This window comes from Lactuca sativa, chromosome 8 (genome assembly GCF_002870075.4).
Source record: "Lactuca sativa cultivar Salinas chromosome 8, Lsat_Salinas_v11, whole genome shotgun sequence".
Lineage (NCBI taxonomy): Eukaryota > Viridiplantae > Streptophyta > Magnoliopsida > Asterales > Asteraceae > Lactuca > Lactuca sativa.
In genome coordinates this window covers 153377467-153393173 of record NC_056630.2, presented here as the reverse complement: position 1 = coordinate 153393173, position 15707 = coordinate 153377467, and positions in this window count along the sequence as shown.

Genomic DNA, 15707 nt, shown 5'->3' with positions numbered 1-15707 from the left:
ATCTCCTTAGATCAAGAACAGACTCGGCGAGTTGTTCATACAACTCGGCGAGTCGCAGCATAAGTGTTCTTCGGATGAAGATGGACTCGGCGAGTTGTTCATACAACTCGGCGAGTCTTAGCATAAGTGTCCGTCGGATGAAGATGAACTCGACGAGTTGTTCATACAACTCGGCGAGTAGGATGAAGGACTTGAATATTGGTTTAGGAGGTGAACTCGTCGAGTCGTCACCTAACTCGACGAGTAGGATCGGGATTCAGGGCAGTCGTTTGGGTAGGGACTCGGTGAGTTGGAAAGCCAACTCGGCGAGTCGGGTCAACTGAAAGTTGACTCTGACTTTGACTTAGGGCGTGGTCAGGGGTAAAATGGTCATTTTACCCAAAGGTTAGTGAGCAGTGTTTGATTGAGTATGTTGTGGGAATTGCAGCCGGAGGATTTCTGGAGCAACAGCAGCAGCAGTAGACAGTCAGTTCCCGATCAGATCAGCAGCTACTTCGAGGTGAGTTACCTTCCAGTAGCGGTGGGTCTACGGCCGCAATGCCGGCCCACCAGTAGGAGTTATTTGTAGATGTTTGTCTCTGTGATATTCATCTAGGTATTGCCTGCGTTATGTTATGTGCTAGTATGATATGATGCTATGTGCTAGTGACAGTAGGGGGAGATAGTCCCCGAAGTATCCGGTCGATAGGACCGAAGGGGAGGCCAGCACGCAGATATGCTAGGCAGTATCCGGTCGGTAGGACCGAAGGGGAGGCCAACACCCAGATATGCTAGGCAGTATCCGGTCAAAAGGACCGAAGGGGAGGCCAGCACCCAGATATGCTAGGCAATGTCCGGTCGAGAGGGCCGAAGGGGAAGGTCGGGCACCCAGATATGCCTGACAATATATGTATGTTATGAGATTATTTGGTATGTGGTACGGTGGGGGAACTCACTATGCTTTGTGCTTACAGTTTTCAGTTTTGGTTTCAGGTACCTCCTCAGCTAGGGGAAAGGAGCCGGCGCAGTAGCAGCATGTCACACACACACTCTTTGGTTTCCGCAATTACGAGATTCTCTGGGATTTGTACTCTAATATTTGATTGGTTGTATGATTTGACTTTTAGACACAGTTTACGTTGTATCATGGTTTGATCAAACAATGTTTTAATTATTAAAGTCTTCTAAAGTAATGTTTTAAAACGAAATTTTTGAACGTGAAAATTGGGTTGTTACAAGTTGGTATCAGAGCCCTGGTTTGAGGGATTCGGACACACCTTCGGGAGTGTCTGAACTCAAATCGAGGGATTAAAAGATTTTCTAAAGGAAAATGTTTTCTAAAAATTGAGAAAAGAGTTTGAGAAAGAACGAAGTGTGTGATGTGCGCGACCGGCCGAGCTCAAGTAAGTATTCCCCAAAGTACCCATACAAGTTTATGTTATGTTTATCAGCTTTTGTAGAACAACATGCTAGAATAGGACCAAGGATCTAGGAGTGATGCCTTATGTGTCTGCTTTATGTGTTTCAGTTGTATGAGAGTTGCATGCTCGATATTGAGTAGACAATAAGTAGGATAGCCTGATTAGGTTATGCCTGGTAGTATGGGCTTAGCACTAAATGCTAGCTCAGTTCCTAAAAGAAGATATAGTTAATTGAGATTGTTACCCTTATCTGAATGCTTCTTGCTTCGTGCTACGTGGGACTCTGAATAATGGGAGTTAGCCATTAGGCGAATGCATCACATCACATGTGATCAGGGTTGAATAATCTTAGAGTGCCGGATTTGATCCTACTGCGCAGCTCTTGTTTGAGTCCAACCGTTGTAGGGACGAGTCGGGTACTCGAAGGATTATCTGAGCCTCGTCACATGTGATGGTATTCGGGTAATGGCTAATTGGCATTACAAGGAGGCCTGCAGCAGCTGAGGACTGGTTAGAGTGGAATTAGAGATTTCCTTAGGGCAAGCCTAGGATGAGTATAGCAGTGATCAGCAGTAGTGAAAGGGGATCTGGTGGAGTCGAGGCATCCCTTGAAGAAGGTACGGATAGATGTGGAAGGTAGTATGGGCCCGTACTACTGAAAGCAGAGGATCTGTACCCGAACCAAGGAAGGCCAAGATAAGACCAGGTAACTTGCAAGTAGTTGTGATCCCTTGGGAAGTATCAGTGTCACTAATGATTGTGTTATGTATTGCAGAATGGTGGTACTTCGATCGAGGCCGGTAGATGGCGGTTCAGGAGAGGGGTCAGGTTCGGGATCAGGTTCCGAGCTGGTTGATGAGAGACTACGCGAGTTCATCGCGTCAGAGATCACCAGAGGCATCCTTGAGTCGACCCCCATTCTCTTTGGGTCGATCAAGGAAGGGATCATGGAGTTGATGGAGGATCGCCTTCGGGCATTCCAGAGTGATATGGCATCTAGCCAGTCGGGATCTCGCACACTGTCCTTCAAGGACTTCAGGGGCAGTGGTGCACCGGACTTCCATGGGGTGAAGGACCCCATTGCTGCCAGACGATGGATTGCAGATATCGAGTCTGCACAGTTGACTAGCTTCTGCCCCGAGGGGTCGAAGGTGAGGTATGCAGCAGGGTGTTTACGGGACCGAGCCCGGGATTGGTGGGAGTCAGTGGGTGACTCGTTGGGAGCCTCAGCTATCGAGGCTATGACCTGGTCAGACTTTGTGACCAGGTTCAGGGCAGAGTTTGCGCCGGCTGTCGAGCTTCAGCAGCTGGCCTGTAGCGGAGATCACCGCCAAGTTCTGGGAGAGGGCTTTGTTGGTGCCCCAGTATGTTGGTGACGAGGACATGAGGAGGATTTGTTATCATGATATGCTACGAGCTGACATCCGGGAGCATGTTAGCTTTTCGGCTTGCCCTACCTTGGACTCCATGATTGCCAGGGCGAGGGAAAGGGAGATAGATTTGGAGCACATCCGGAAACGGAAGGCAGAAGAGGGTCAGTCAGGAGGGGCTTCGGGGAAGAAGCCCAAGGGGTTTGATGCGGGGCCGAAAGGCCAACAGGGACGGGGACGCTGCAGGAAATGCGGCAAGGCGCACGAGGGGGCATGTAGGATGGGATCGTCAAGCTGCTACAAGTGCGGCAAGTCTGGGCACATCAGCAGGGATTGCACTCCTAAGTGTACATGCAACCCTAAATACCTTGGATCTATGTTTTCTCTATTATACATGCAAATATGAACATCCAAGGTATTATCCTAATCTAGCATACAAAACTATCAATATAACAAGATAGAGTACATACCTCTTTGATGTAGAATGTCTTCATGAAGCTTGAGTGCCTAATGCCCCAAGTGTGACACCTCAAATGGTTCACACAACACCAAATACACTTGGAATAACTTGAGAGAATTCTACACTTCATGAAAATCGGCTAGCCCTTCTTTTTACACACTCTAGTGTGATCCTAGTCTCCGATTTTGTCAAGAATAAGATCTTTATATAGTGTTACAATTAGGGTAAACCCTAATTGTCATGACTTTCCATTTCCTTGGATCCATGGGTTCAAATACACCATGGAGCATCCATTGACCATCCTATGGGTTTTAGCCCAACTTGATTATCCATGGAGCATTAGCCCACTATACAAGTATGGATGATTTACACAATCAACCCATATATTTAATTAGTCTTTTTTTGATCACTTAATTAGTCTTCTTATTATTAATATACTAGAACTTATAATATATTAATAACCATAAGTGTCTTATTTCTCTCATTATAGTCTATCCAAGTGCATGATGCCATGCAACCCAAATGGACCATGCCGGGTCGGGTCAAGTCTTACCAATTATAGTTATGGACTTAGAAATTAATCCAACACGCCCATCACCCACCAAAACCACCACCCGCCACATCCATCATCGCCTACCTCCATCACCTATCACCACTACCCCTACTCACCTCAATCACCTATCACCACCACCCACCACTACCACCACCTATCACCGCCCACCAAAACCACCACCATCACCACCTACTAACACCACCGCCGCCCATCACCCACCATTACCACCTACCTCCACCACCCATCAGTTATCACCGCCACCCCCAACCACCTCAATCACCTATCACCATCACCATCCACCACCAATCACCACCACCACCACCTATCACCACCCATCACCACCACCTTCACCCATTACCCACCAAAACCACCACCCGCTACAACCAACACCCGCCACGACCATCACCACCCACTACCTACCACCACCTAACCACCACCACCTGCCACGCCACCTACCACCCACCACCACCTCCACCACCATCACCACCAACAACCACCAGACCCATTACCATGTACCACCACTCATCATTATCGACCACCACCACTCATCACCATCACCCACCTTCTACCACCACCCCCACCTATCACCACCACCCACCACCACCATCCATCACCACCGACCATCACCACCCATCACCACCACATGCCCCTTATCATCCCCATCCACCACCTACCCACCTCCACCACCTATCACTACTACCCACCCACTACCGACCATTATGACCACCACCTGCCATTACCACCACCCGCCACCCATCACCACCACCCGCCTTCACCATCCATCCCCACCACCTCCCACCACCACTACCTATCACTACCGACCACCACTACCTATCACCACCACCCACTACCACCACCCTGTTGGATTAATGTCTAAGTCCATAACTATATTTGGTAATACTTGACCCGACCCGGCATGGTCCATTTGGGTTGCATACCATCATGCACTTGAATGAGAGAAATAAGACACTTATGGTTATTAATATATTATAAGTTCTAGTATATTAATAATAAGAATAATAAGATTATTTAATTAGTATTGATCAAGAATTAATCTAGGATTAATTAAGTGATCAAAAGAAGACTAATTAAATATATGGGTTGATTGTGTAAATCATCCATACTTGTATAGTGGGCTAATGCTCCATGGATAATCAAGTTGGGCTAAAACCCATAGGATGGTCCATGGATGCTCCATGGTGTATTTGTACCCATGGATCCAAGGAAATGGAAAGCCATGACAATTAAGAGTTTACCCTAATTGTGTAACTATATAAGCATCTTATTATTGAGGAAAAATCGGCCACAAGAGATAGTGAAGAAAGGGCTAGCCGATTTTGATGAGTGTAGAATTCTCTCAAGTCATTCCAAGTGTTTTGATGATTGTGATTCCATTTGAGGTGTCACACTTGGGGCACTAAGCACTCAAGCTTCATGAAGACTTACTACACCAAAAAGGTATGTATTCTATCCTACTATATCCATTGTTTTATATGCTAGATTAGGATAATACCTTGGAAGTTCTTATTTGCATGTATAATAGAGAAAACATAGATCCAAGGTATTTAGGGTTGCATGTACACTTAGGAGTGTTAGAATGCTCAAAACCCAACAGTGGTATCAGAGCCAGGTTGTTTTCTGTTATATTGATGCAAATATTTTATTTTCAAAGTTGGAAAAAAAAAACATGAAGTTTGTCAAATTTTAAAATAATTACTTGTTCTTGTGAAAAACTAATTATTTGTAAAATTTGAATAATTTGCTTTATGAGTTGAATTAGGTCAAATTTAATAAAAGATAAAATAATATGATTATTTTATTAGTTTTAAAAGTTTGATCTAAAAAGTTTTTTTTTTTTTGAAACCTCCATAAGTTATGGATTTGAAAAGGTTTTAAAAAAAAAAAATTGATTCAAAGTTTTTTTGGAGTTACAAAATTTGGTGTTAATGTTTTAAAGGATTACATAACTTAAGAATAAGTTATGGATCACCAAAAGTTTTTTGTGTTATCTTGTTTTATGAGTGAATTTGGATTAATGATGAAAATTATGTGATAGTTGGTTTTAATCCAAATTAATCTAAGAATTGATTCTAAAATGTGTTTTTGTAACTTGTCCTCAAGTTATATGAAAAGTCACATTTAAGAATCATAAAACTCATAAAAATTGGCAAAGGTTACAAAAATGAAGAGTCTAGTTCTAATTAAATGGTTTTATGACTCCATAACTTGTCCTCAAGTTATGGAGGACCAAGAGTCTCTTCATTTAATAAAATAAAATAAAATAAAAAAAGGTGTAACCTTAATTAATTCCATAAGTTATAAAATAAAGAAAAGTTAATTCTTTTATTAGTTTAAAGTCTTCCATAACTTGTCCTCAAGTTATGGAACTTGAAGAGTTTTTGGATTAAAGCTACTTTAAACACATAAGTTATGGAATTAATTAGTTTTGAATAGTTTCAAAACTTGCCCTCAAGTTTTGGAATTTGTAAAGTTTTCTCTAATGAATACTTTAATTCCAAGTTAGCCCTTAGAATTTTAAAAGTTAAAATTCAACCCTTATACTTTATAATATTATAAGTTAATAATATATATATGTATAAGAGTAAAGTCAGTCTTACCGCTAGTACGCCTCATTCACGAAGCCGGTCTATAAGGTGGGTATAAGGTTGTTGCCTATAAAATGGCAACTTAATGGGTGTCAACTCTCACCCACCGCTTGCTTGACCGGTGGAGGGTCGTTAGCCGAACGGGTTTGACAGGACTATAATTCTCCCTTCATTAAAAGTATTAATGAAAATACTAAGTAACTAAACTTTTAATAATACCCAATCTTAGTTACTTAGGAAAAATGTGAATAAGGTGCTAATCCATGAAATTACACTTTACACTTTGTCTAAGTCGTTAGTGGAGCGTGTGTGGTTAACCGGCATACTAACTTGGACTTAACAAGGTAGGTAAAGGGTGACTTAATATTTATCATAGTATTGATGGAGCGTGTGTGGTTAACCGGCACATCGATTGAGGGGTAATTTATTAAGGGTACCAAGTGATTTGCATGGTTACTTCACACCTTGTTTTGTGATCCTCGGCATCCCAGTCACAAAACCTGAAGGGCACACTCGAGATTGAAACATGCCTTTGAAAAGTTCAATGAATCTCAAAGATCTAGGAGTTTCAAAACCAATTAAAACCTAATTATACATTTCGTTTATCTTGGTGGAAATTGGTGAATCGTCATTCACCTACCTTCAAATATTCTATAGCTTGGATTACGGCATACCTCTTCTAAGTTATAAAATAGTTTGTTGGGTCCTAGCCTTAATATTTCATATTGGGTGTCATATTAAGGACTTTAAATCAACTATCTTGAATATCTCCCAAAAGATGTCTGTAATAGACACCTATGATCTTCCCAAATCTCTTGAAACAAGGTTTCCTAATGAGGATGATGTCCCATGGATATCATACTTCTTTCTCCTCCTCCAATTATTCTCCCTAACCCACAAGTTCTTGAAAAGTTTAAGGTCACTCAAGCCCTATTGGCAAGGCAAGGTCTAGGTGTGATCACATCTTGGAGATGTAGTCACATATTGACAAGCCGGGAGAGTTGGGTGTCAAAGTCTTGAGAAAGTTGGTGGTTCAACTACTTTCTAAGTCACATAGTGAGTTCTTTTGGAACACCTATGAAAAAGACTATGACAAGACCCTTAATGATCTTATCTATTTGTTAAGATCAACTTCCTAAAACTTTATGGACATTGACAATGATGACATTGGATATCCAGTAAAGCATTCTCTTCCCAATGGAAAGGGATCGGCTATAGTCAACTCGGTTGACCAAATGGTAAAGAGAAAAGCTAAGTCTGTGATAGTCCTGTGTACCATTATCAAAGGGTCCATATGTTTGTATTGCCAAAGAAAGGGCATTGGTTGCGAAGCTGCCAAATTTACCTAAGGATGTTAAAGTCAATAAGTTTGACTCTACTTCAGGTAAAATCCACTATCTAACTCTGTTAAGTTTCTATTCTGAGATTCTTGATACATGATGTGACCGGGTCGCATGGTGATGGTTTAAGAATCAAAGGAAAGTGAAGAAACTTAAAGGAAGAATATGCTGAATCTGATCGCATAGATGGATTTCTATCGCATAGTTTGAAAAATCGGATTCTTGAGCTACTTCTTAGGAGTTATGAGATATTGCTTAGGAATAGATAACAACAAGTTTTCATATGGATTGTAAGGATAGTTTTTCCGCAAAGTTTTAAAATAAAAGAAAATTTTTTGATTTTATTTATTTTAAAATATCCTTACAATGGCATCTGTGGAAATTTTTGTTGCTTATAAGATTCCATTAGTAGCAAGAGTGGAAATTTGAAATTGATTCTTTCATTTGTGGTAATGTCTAAATTTACCAAATAAGGAAAGATTCTCATCATCCAAGGTTCAATTGGACCGGAACTTGGAATCATGCAAGTTGTATAGCATGATGAATGAGAACTTTCAAGTTTTGGAAAATTAAGACTAATTACTTGTTCACATGGATGTGTGAGTCAAGTAAAGGACTTAGGGATCGAGTACACATTCTTGTGCACTGATTAAGTCCACCACTAAAGATCGATAAGAAGAATCAAATAAGGCAGAAGGATAAAAGTTTCTCAAATCTGAAAAGATGGGAGAGTACTTTAGTATCAGTTTTGTGATCATCTTAATGATTAAGAAACCATATCAAAATTAGTTCTCTAAGGAAATCTTAGTGCATTCTTATGACTAAGAAGAGGAACTTGAATTGTTGAAATGGTTAAATCAAGAAGATGAGTCATACTTCGTTCCAATACAAGTCTTAGAGTCATGCTCCAAGATTGTCATTTGAGTGACATGTCTTAAAGAAGGTTTAAAACACTTGTCAAATGTAAGAGTAAAAGTTTTCTACTCTTGTACATTTGAAATTGGTAAGTTGTGATGTTTTGGATAAAACAAAGACCAACTTAGGCCAATTGGGTAAAGTGTTTTTCTTGATTAGAATCCGCACTATCTCTTGGATGTTTGACAAGGGAGTCTTATATGTCAAGAGGACAGTGGGAGTCTTAAAGGTCTTGAAAGTCTCAAGAACTAATCAAGAATAAAACCTAAAGTTCTTCTCTAGCACACAATTTGAGGTTTATAATCTATTGTGTTGACATATCTGTGCCCATTCCAGTTAAAGTTGGCTTTGCATATGAGTTCTTAGAGTTCTCAGTTTGTTGCATAACAACTTGGAAGCAATGGCAGGCCCTTGAGCTGCCAGGTGGCAAGAAGTTAAGATTGAGTTCAATCCATATGGTTTTGGATTTGTCATTATCTTTGTCTTGTGATTATGGTTTGACAAATTCATATGGGTAGGAACTCATACACCATATAAATCTAGGTGTCATAAGGTTTCTCTCCGATTCATGAAAATGATGGTGAGGAAACACTTTCACTAAGTAGATTTTAGCTAGATAGCAATTGTGATATTTGCATTCTCAAAGTCGTTAGTGGAGCGCGTGTGGTTAACCGGCACACTAACCTGGACTTGTGAGAAGTGGCAAAAAGGTCTAACCATTATGATTACGGCATACCTCTTCATAATTGTTTAGACTCACAAGTGTGCTATCTAAGGGAAGGTGTATGATTTTGATACAACTTTATCAAAACAATCTAGCATCAGAAATCTGAACTTTGGTCAATGAAGTATTGATTTCTAGAAGTCCAGCTGATTTCTGAGTACATGTCAAAGCTAGTGGGAGCATAAGTGTTATGCTAATAATCATCATGTTAGTGGGAGCATGATAATTATGATAAGTAAAGCAAGTTAGCAATGTTAATTATAGAAAACAAAAGTTTCAATTGGGAAAAAGTTGTTTTGCTATAATTAAGGGAGAGGAAATTATGCTTCATCTCAAATCTATAAGCTTAGATCGTGAGGTTTTTATCATTTAGTCAAGGATATATATGAATTTCATGTTGGAATGGCTCAACATAAGGAAATTTTGTATATGGGTCCATTATTTGCGTTCTAAAATTCGATTATGATTACGGCATCCCTTTTCATAATCTGAATTATGAGAACTTGGCAAATTGAAATGGAAATATTATAGCAAAAGACTGGTTTAGTCTTTATGTAAGACATCATGAATCGTGTCCCATATGCTTCGGATATAGGATCGATTACATGTGCTATATTCATCCGTTCTAAAATTTTCCAAATGCCTGGGGCATTAAGAAGGGAAAAGGTTTAGAACTGGATATGACTAAAAGGATTAAACAATTGTCGAGGACAATCTAAGGTTTACCAATGATTGGTTGCTCAAGGACAATTGGAAGTATAGTGATAATTCTGGAAGGACCATATTGACATAGTCTGTAAGGAGGCAACTCTTGTTCAGAAGTGATAGTCAAAATGGAATCTGGAAATGTTTCAAAGTTAGAATTTTCAATCTGTTTAAGATTAGGAAACTTAATGCAAGAAGGATGTTTCCAAGGAGCTGATCTCCTTTGGAATACTCTGTAATGATTGTTGTCAAGTCTTTCTGACTTTGTGCATAATCATTACAAGAGGATCAATGCATATAAGTTTAGAATCTAACAGATTTCTGTAAATGGCATGAATTTGGAATTCTTGCATTTGCAGTAAGGATTTGGGAGTGTGAAAAGAGAATCATTGAAGTTATGTTCAATGGATCTAGTTCACAAAGTAAAGATCATAGACAAACATAGCATGCATACTTGGTGTATGGCATGACTAGTGTTTAAGAAAACATAGTGTACATGCTTGGAGCATGGGACAACTATTGTTTTAAATTCAAGAATAAAGTTGATAGCTGAAACAGTATACAATGAATAATGTGTAATCATATGGTGATAAATAAAAGGTGTTTTATTTATGTTCAAAGGGTTGATACCATATTGGATTCTATTATTATTGTGTTTCACTTTACATGTTTTGACTTCCCGAATAAACTGGGTTATTCTTCCGGAATGACTAAGTTATTCAAACCATCCACAGTCGGTCATATGTTGGAAGTAGATATGAATTAAGATTGTCATGATGGGTTGTAGAGGTCTAAGGTGTTGGACAAGGCTACAACAATCATGAGTGCTCATAAGTTCTGAGTATTGGATTCAACCCGCGCTCATTGGAATCACTTCATGGATTTTATCACGAGTGATCATGAGACGATAATATCTTATATTCTTCAAACCTAGAGATATGAGTTGTTACTATGAGTTGATAGTACATTGATTGCACGAAACCGCATTTGGTAACTCTGTGCTATAAAACGTGCCTTTGTGTATGATTCAACAAGTAGTAGAACAAGCCATATGAGTCGAAGTTTATCCGTTCCTTTTACCTTCGGGATAAAAGCGATATCTGTGGGCCCCTCGATGATTTGATGATGACGAATGGAAGTGCTCGGCCGGGCCAGGACTGATTTGATTTGTTCAATTAGTCAGTTGTCATAAATCGGAAATCGGGAAACAACAAATGGACAGAGAGAATGATTATAATCCATGTCTCAGTCCATATGATATCTAGAATGGAGGAATATATGATCCCTTATCTAATGGACAAGTCACTGACAAAGGTTAGAGTTCATCTACAAGGTCAGAGTTCGACAGAAGCTTTTGAGAGCTACGATTGCCGGTTGGTTCCTGAAGTCATACGCAATAATAGTTTTAGACTTATCCAAGTGGGAGACTGTTGGATTAATGTCTAAGTCCATAACTATATTTGGTAAGACTTGACCCGACCCGGCATGGTCCATTTGGGTTGCATACCATCATGCACTTGAATGAGAGAAATAAGACACTTATGGTTATTAATATATTATAAGTTCTAGTATATTAATAATAAGAATAATAAGATTATTTAATTAGTATTGATCAAGAATTAATCTAGGATTAATTAAGTGATCAAAAGAAGACTAATTAAATATATGGGTTGATTGTGTAAATCATCCATACTTGTATAGTGGGCTAATGCTCCATGGATAATCAAGTTGGGCTAAAACCCCTAGGATGGTCCATGGATGCTCCATGGTGTATTTGTACCCATGGATCCAAGGAAATGGAAAGCCATGACAATTAAGAGTTTACCCTAATTGTGTAACTATATAAGCATCTTATTATTGAGGAAAAATCGGCCACAAGAGATAGTGAAGAAAGGGCTAGCCGATTTTGATGAGTGTAGAATTCTCTCAAGTCATTCCAAGTGTTTTGATGATTGTGATTCCATTTGAGGTGTCACACTTGGGGCACTAAGCACTCAAGCTTCATGAAGACTTACTACACCAAAAAGGTATGTATTCTCTCCTACTATATCCATTGTTTTATATGCTAGATTAGGATAATACCTTGGAAGTTCTTATTTGCATGTATAATAGAGAAAACATAGATCCAAGGTATTTAGGGTTGCATGTACACTTAGGAGTGTTAGAATGCTCAAAACCCAACACACCCACCACCACCACCACCTATCACTACCAACCACCACTACCTATCTCCACCACCCACCTCCACCACCTGTCACCACCCTACCAATCACTCACTAAAACCAACATACACCATCACCGCCCTCACCACCACCCGCCACCCACCCACCCACCACCACCTATCACCTTCACCTGTCTCCACCACCCATCATCACCATTCGCCACTGTCACCTGCCACCCACTTTAATCATCACCCTACATGTCACTACCACCACCACCTACCACCTACCACCACCAAACATCACTACACACCACCACCACCTGTGATTATGTTTATATAATCACATGTGATTATTTATATTTAATCACATATGGTTTATATGGACAATATTCTTTTTTGTCAATATAAATCATATGATTAGATACATAGAATCACATGTGATTAGATATATTTGATTAAATGTGATTGGATATATTTAATCACATATGTCATTATTGCGTTCTCGATTCAATAATTATTTTTTTGTCAACTTTAATCATATGTGATTAGATACGTATAATCACATGTGATTATATGTATCCAATCACATATGATTTACATTAACAATATTCATTTTTGATTTTTCGTTTCAATAATTTTTCTCATATATTTAGTCACATGTGATTATAAGTATTTAATCACTTATGATTAATGTGGACATAAATTTGTTTTAATGTTCTTGATTCAATAGTTGTTCTCATGTATATAATTACATGTGATCATATATATTTCATCACATATGATTTATTGAATCAAGAACGTGAAAACAAATCTTTTTTCACATAAATCGTATGTAATTAAGTACACGAGACCAACTATTGAATTAAAAACGCAAAAATGAATATTGTCCATAAAAATCATATGTGATTACATACATGTAACTAATGACATATGATTTATGTGGACAAGATTCATTATTTCTTTCTTGATTCAATATTTGTACTCATGTACTTAATCACATGTGATTATATGTATCAAATCACATATGATTATATTGATAATATTCGTTTTCGCATTTTTTATTCAATATTTTTTCTTATGTATTTAATCATATGTGATTGTATGTATTTAATCACATATGATTAATGTGGAAAAGGAAAACTATTGAATCAAAAACAAAAAAATGAATATTGTGTACAGAAATCATATGTGACTAAATGTACAATAACAACTATTGAACGAGAATGCGAAAATAAATATTGTCCATATAAATCATATCTTCTTAGATACATATAATCTCGTGTAATTAAATACACAAGAACAACAACTGAATCGAGAACGCGAAAATGAATATTTTCCACATAAATTCTATGTGATTAGATACATATAATCACATGTGGTTATATGCGTTTAATCACATATGATATATGTGGACAATATTTATCATTGTGTTCTCGATTTAATAGTTGTTCTTATGTATATAATCATATGTGATTATATGTATCTAATCAAATATGATTTATATGATGTCAATATAAATCATATGTGATTAGATACATATAATCACATATGATTATATACGCGAGAACAACTATTGAATCGAGAAAACAAAGATAAATATTGTCCATATAAATCATATGTGATTAGATACATATAATCACATGTGATTATATGTATTTAACCACATATGATATATGTGGATAATATTTATCTTTGTGTTCTCAATTCAATAGTTGTTCTCATGTATATAATCATATGTGATTATATGTATCTAATCACATATGATTTATATTGACATCATTCTTTTTTGTCCATATAAATAAGATGTGATTAAATACATATAATCACATGTGATTAGATGTATTTAATCACATATGATTAAAGTTGACAAAGAACAATTACTAAGTCGAGAATGTGATAATGAATCTTATCCACATAAATCATATGTGATTAGATACATATAATCACATGTGATTATATATATATATATATATATATATATATATATGTATATATATATATATATATATATATATATATATTTAATCATATATGATTTATGTAGACAATATTTATTTTTGCGGTTTCGATTAAATAATTGGTTTTGTGTATTTAATCACATGGAATTATCTTTATATATAATCACATATGATTTGAGGTGGACAAAATTTATTTTTGCCTTCTCGATTCAATAGTTGTGCCCCTGTACTTAATCACATGCGATTATACATATAATCACATGCAAGGTTGTAAAAATCGTTCGGCGGTAGCTCGGCGGTCGACTGGTGATAAGCGATTAATCGGACTAAGCGGAGATTAATTGGGGATTAATCGAGGACAATAAATTATTTAAAAAGTTAAATTTTTTTAAATATTTCCCGCCTATGACCACCGAGACCGCCAAAGACCGTCAAGCCCGAATTTGACCGATTTTGACTCATTTCCGCCAAGCACCCTAATCGTAATCGGTTCAAGGCCGCCAAACGAGTAATCGCCGAATAATCGGCCGCCAATGCTGATTTCTGCAACACTGATCACATGTGATAAAACACACGAGAACAACTATTGAACCCACAAAGCGAAAATGAATTGTGTCCACATAAATCATATGTGATTAGATCCAGATAATCACATGTTATTAGATGTATTTAATCTAATATGTTGAATGTGGATAAAGATTTGTTTTCGTGTTCTTGATTCAATGTTTGTTATCGTGTATATAATCACATGTGGTTATATGTATCTAATAAAAAATGATTAGATACGCAAAAATGAATCTTAGCCACATAAATCATGTGTGATTAGATACATACAACCATATGTGATTATATATATATATATATATATATATATATATATATATATGTGTGTGTGTGTGTGTATATATATATATATATATATATATATATATATATATATATATATATATATCTAATCATATATGTTTTATGTATGTGATTATATGTATGTAGTTAAATATGATTTATGTGGACAAACTTAATTTTTTTTTATGTATATACACATATGATTAAATACATGTGAAAAATTATTGAATTGAAAACATGAAAACTAATTTTGTCCATATAAATCATATGTGATACGAATTTTGTCCACATAAATCACATGTGACTAAATATATAAGAGCGACTATTGAATTGAAAATGAGAAAATGAATTTTGTTCACATAAATCATATATGATTAGATACATATAATTAAATGTGATTATATGTATTTAATACGTTAGATTTATGTGGACAATATTTATTTTTACGTTTTTCGATTCAATAGTTAGTCACGTGTATTTAATCACATATGATTTATGTGGAAAAATATATTTTTTTTCTGTGTTTTTGATTCAATTTATTGTTCTCGTGTGTATAATCATATGTGATTATATTTATTTAATCACACATGACATTTGTTCACAAGATTTATTTGTCGCATATGTGATTATATTTATTTAATCACATATGATTTCTGTTCACAAGATTTA